Genomic DNA, 5,000 nt, shown 5'->3' on the forward strand with positions numbered 1-5,000 from the left:
ATGTCAGAGCGAAAGACAGTAAACTCGAATGAGCCAAGAAAGAGCGGCGTACGGTGCGGGGCCGGTCGGAGCGCACCCTTTTCTCGGTGGCTGGCGGGCGAGAGAGTGCTGCGTCGCCGGCATCGGCGTCGAAAGAAGCCGAGCCAAAAAAAGTTGAAGTACAAACGTGCAAGCATACTAACCTAACCCTAGGTAAGGCATGTCAGAGCGAAAGACAGTAAACTCGAATGAGCCAAGAAAGAGCGGCGTACGGTGCGGGGCCGGTCGGAGCGCACCCTTTTCTCGGTGGCTGGCGGGCGAGAGAGTGCTGCGTCGCCGGCATCGGCGTCGAAAGAAGCCGAGCCAAAAAAAGTTGAAGTACAAACGTGCAAGCATACTAACCTAACCCTAGGTAAGGCATGTCAGAGCGAAAGACAGTAAACTCGAATGAGCCAAGAAAGAGCGGCGTACGGTGCGGGGCCGGTCGGAGCGCACCCTTTTCTCGGTGGCTGGCGGGCGAGAGAGTGCTGCGTCGCCGGCATCGGCGTCGAAAGAAGTCGAGCCGAAAAAAGTTAAAGTACAAACGTGCAAGCATACTAACCTAACCCTAGGTAAGGCATGTCAGAGCGAAAGACAGTAAACTCGAATGAGCCAAGAAAGAGCGGCGTACGGTGCGGGGCCGGTCGGAGCGCACCCTTTTCTCGGTGGCTGGCGGGCGAGAGAGTGCTGCGTCGCCGGCATCGGCGTTGAAAGAAGTCGAGCCGAAAAAAGTTAAAGTACAAACGTTCAAGCATACTAACCTAACCCTAGGTAAGGCATGTCAGAGCGAAAGACAGTAAACTCGAATGAGCCAAGAAAGAGCGGCGTACGGTGCGGGGCCGGTCGGAGCGCACCCTTTTCTCGGTGGCTGGCGGGCGAGAGAGTGCTGCGTCGCAGGCATCGGCGTCGAAAGAAGTCGAGCCGAAAAAAGTTAAAGTACAAACGTGCAAGCATACTAACCTAACCCTAGGTAAGGCATGTCAGAGCAAAAGACAGTAAACTCGAATGAGCCAAGAAAAAGCGGCGTACGGTGCGGGGCCGGTCGGAGCGCACCCTTTTCTCGGTGGCTGGCGGGCAAGAGAGTGCTGCGTCGCCGGCATCGGCGTCGAAAGAAGCCGAGCCGAAAAAAGTTAAAGTACAAACGTGCAAGCATACTAACCTAACCCTAGGTAAGGCATGTCAGAGCGAAAGACAGTAAACTCGAATGAGCCAAGAAAGAGCGGCGTACGGTGCGGGGCCGGTCGGAGCGCACCCTTTTCTCGGTGGCTGGCGGGCGAGAGAGTGCTGCGTCGCCGGCATCGGCGTCGAAAGAAGTCGAGCCGAAAAAAGTTAAAGTACAAACGTGCAAGCATACTAACCTAACCCTAGGTAAGGCATGTCAGAGCGAAAGACAGTAAACTCGAATGAGCCAAGAAAGAGCGGCGTACGGTGCGGGGCCGGTCGGAGCGCACCCTTTTCTCGGTGGCTGGCGGGCGAGAGAGTGCTGCGTCGCCGGCATCGGCGTCGAAAGAAGTCGAGCCGAAAAAAGTTAAAGTACAAACGTGCAAGCATACTAACCTAACCCTAGGTAAGGCATGTCAGAGCAAAAGACAGTAAACTCGAATGAGCAAAGAAAGAGCGGCGTACGGTGCGGGGCCGGTCGGAGCGCACCCTTTTCTCGGTGGCTGGCGGGCGAGAGAGTGCTGCGTCGCCGGCATCGGCGTCGAAAGAAGCCGAGCCGAAAAAAGTTAAAGTACAAACGTGCAAGCATACTAACCTAACCCTAGGTAAGGCATGTCAGAGCGAAAGACAGTAAACTCGAATGAGCCAAGAAAGAGCGGCGTACGGTGCGGGGCCGGTCGGAGCGCACCCTTTTCTCGGTGGCTGGCGGGCGAGAGAGTGCTGCGTCGCCGGCATCGGCGTCGAAAGAAGTCGAGCCGAAAAAAGTTAAAGTACAAACGTGCAAGCATACTAACCTAACCCTAGGTAAGGCATGTCAGAGCAAAAGACAGTAAACTCGAATGAGCCAAGAAAGAGCGGCGTACGGTGCGGGGCCGGTCGGAGCGCACCCTTTCCTCGGTGGCTGGCGGGCGAGAGAGTGCTGCGTCGCCGGCATCGGCGTCGAAAGAAGCCGAGCCGAAAAAAGTTAAAGTACAAACGTGCAAGCATACTAACCTAACCCTAGGTAAGGCATGTCAGAGCGAAAGACAGTAAACTCGAATGAGCCAAGAAAGAGCGGCGTAAGGTGCGGGGCCGGTCGGAGCGCACCCTTTTCTCGGTGGCTGGCGGGCGAGAGAGTGCTGCGTCGCCGGCATCGGCGTCGAAAGAAGTCGAGCCGAAAAAAGTTAAAGTACAAACGTGCAAGCATACTAACCTAACCCTTGGTAAGGCATGTCAGAGCAAAAGACAGTAAACTCGAATGAGCCAAGAAAGAGCGGCGTACGGTGCGGGGCCGGTCGGAGCGCACCCTTTTCTCGGTGGCTGGCGGGCGAGAGAGTGCTGCGTCGCCGGCATCGGCGTCGAAAGAAGTCGAGCCGAAAAAAGTTAAAGTACAAACGTGCAAGCATACTAACCTAACCCTAGGTAAGGCATGTCAGAGCAAAAGACAGTAAACTCGAATGAGCAAAGAAAGAGCGGCGTACGGTGCGGGGCCGGTCGGAGCGCACCCTTTTCTCGGTGGCTGGCGGGCGAGAGAGTGCTGCGTCGCCGGCATCGGCGTCGAAAGAAGCCGAGCCGAAAAAAGTTAAAGTACAAACGTGCAAGCATACTAACCTAACCCTAGGTAAGGCATGTCAGAGCGAAAGACAGTTAACTCGAATGAGCCAAGAAAGAGCGGCGTACGGTGCGGGGCCGGTCGGAGCGCACCCTTTTCTCGGTGGCTGGCGGGCGAGAGAGTGCTGCGTCGCCGGCATCGGCGTCGAAAGAAGTCGAGCCGGAAAAAGTTAAAGTACAAACGTGCAAGCATACTAACCTAACCCTAGGTAAGGCATGTCAGAGCAAAAGACAGTAAACTCGAATGAGCCAAGAAAGAGCGGCGTACGGTGCGGGGCCGGTCGGAGCGCACCCTTTTCTCGGTGGCTGGCGGGCGAGAGAGTGCTGCGTCGCCGGCATCGGCGTCGAAAGAAGCCGAGCCGAAAAAAGTTAAAGTACAAACGTGCAAGCATACTAACCTAACCCTAGGTAAGGCATGTCAGAGCGAAAGACAGTAAACTCGAATGAGCCAAGAAAGAGCGGCGTAAGGTGCGGGGCCGGTCGGAGCGCACCCTTTTCTCGGTGGCTGGCGGGCGAGAGAGTGCTGCGTCGCCGGCATCGGCGTCGAAAGAAGTCGAGCCGAAAAAAGTTAAAGTACAAACGTGCAAGCATACTAACCTAACCCTAGGTAAGGCATGTCAGAGCAAAAGACAGTAAACTCGAATGAGCCAAGAAAGAGCGGCGTACGGTGCGGGGCCGGTCGGAGCGCACCCTTTTCTCGGTGGCTGGCGGGCGAGAGAGTGCTGCGTCGCCGGCATCGGCGTCGAAAGAAGTCGAGCCGAAAAAAGTTAAAGTACAAACGTGCAAGCATACTAACCTAACCCTAGGTAAGGCATGTCAGAGCGAAAGACAGTAAACTCGAATCAGCCAAGAAAGAGCGGCGTACGGTGCGGGGCCGGTCGGAGCGCACCCTTTTCTCGGTGGCTGGCGGGCGAGAGAGTGCTGCGTCGCCGGCATCGGCGTCGAAAGAAGTCGAGCCGAAAAAAGTTAAAGTACAAACGTGCAAGCATACTAACCTAACCCTAGGTAAGGCATGTCAGAGCGAAAGACAGTAAACTCGAATGAGCCAAGAAAGAGCGGCGTACGGTGCGGGGCCGGTCGGAGCGCACCCTTTTCTCGGTGGCTGGCGGGCGAGAGAGTGCTGCGTCGCCGGCATCGGCGTCGAAAGAAGCCGAGCCAAAAAAAGTTAAAGTACAAACGCGATGCTAATGAGCGAGCCGTTGTCTCGACTAATATGTAGGGGGCGTTCGATCGAGCGTCTGGCTTGAGCGCTTGTCGGCCTAGCAGAACGGTCGCATTGTTATGCCCGGGTTTTAGGCACCGCTGCAGGCGGCCGGCAGAGCTCTTGTTTGTGCGAAACTGAATGGATCGAGCCCGAGAGAGGGCGAACAAAGAAAAAACGCAAATCGCTCCGCCTGGCACTGCCGGCGAGAGCGTGGACGTCGCGGCCAGCGACTGTCGAAGCTGAGTACGGCCGCAGGCGATCGCCTCGGTCTTAAACGAATGCGACGAGCACGCGCCGGGCGGCCCAGCAAGGGCCGAGCGCAGCTGTCGCAGCTATCTGGTTGATCCTGCCAGTAGTGATATGCTTGTCTCAAAGATTAAGCCATGCAGGTGCAAGTACGAGTTCTCGTAAAGCGAAACTGCGAATGGCTCATTAAATCAGTCTTGGTTTATTTGGTCTCGTAAGCGAAGTGGATAACTGTGGTAATTCTAGAGCTAATACATGCATTAAGCGCCGACTTCGGGAGGCGCGCTTTTATCAGATCAAAACCGACCGGGTTCGTCCTGTGACGTTTGATGACTCTGGATAACCACGCGGATCGTACGGTCTCTGCACCGACGACGTATCATTCAAGTGTCTGCCCTATCAACTGTCGAAGGTACGCTACGTGCCTACCTTTGTGATAACGGGTAACGGGGAATCAGGGTTCGATTCCGGAGAGGGAGCCTGAGAAACGGCTACCACATCCAAGGAAGGCAGCAGGCGCGCAAATTACCCATTCCCGACACGGGGAGGTAGTGACGAAAAATAACAATACAGGACTCTAACGAGGCCCTGTAATTGGAATGAGTACATCCTAAAACTCTTAACGAGTATCCATTGGAGGGCAAGTCTGGTGCCAGCAGCTGCGGTAATTCCAGCTCCAACAGTGTATGCTAAAGTTGTTGCGGTTGAAAAGCTCGTAGTTGGATTTTGGGCGAGCGCCGCCGGTCCGTCGCAAGGCGTGTCACCGGTTGCGTTCGCCTCA

At 55.8% G+C, this 5,000-nt stretch overlaps 1 non-coding gene across 1 annotated transcript in view; it reads left to right on the plus strand.

Annotated features, from left to right (window-relative positions):
• Nucleotides 1–4,306: 4,306 nt before the first annotated feature.
• The window catches only part of LOC144431649 (small subunit ribosomal RNA), a 1,810-nt gene continuing 1,116 nt past the window's right edge, over nucleotides 4,307–5,000 (plus strand). Inside the window, exon 1 of the ribosomal RNA XR_013480211.1 lies at nucleotides 4,307–5,000. This exon is cut by the window's right edge and continues 1,116 nt beyond it. This is a non-coding gene — a ribosomal RNA (small subunit ribosomal RNA).

The sequence above is a fragment of the Styela clava genome, chromosome 13 (genome assembly GCF_964204865.1).
Source record: "Styela clava chromosome 13, kaStyClav1.hap1.2, whole genome shotgun sequence".
NCBI lineage: Eukaryota > Metazoa > Chordata > Ascidiacea > Stolidobranchia > Styelidae > Styela > Styela clava.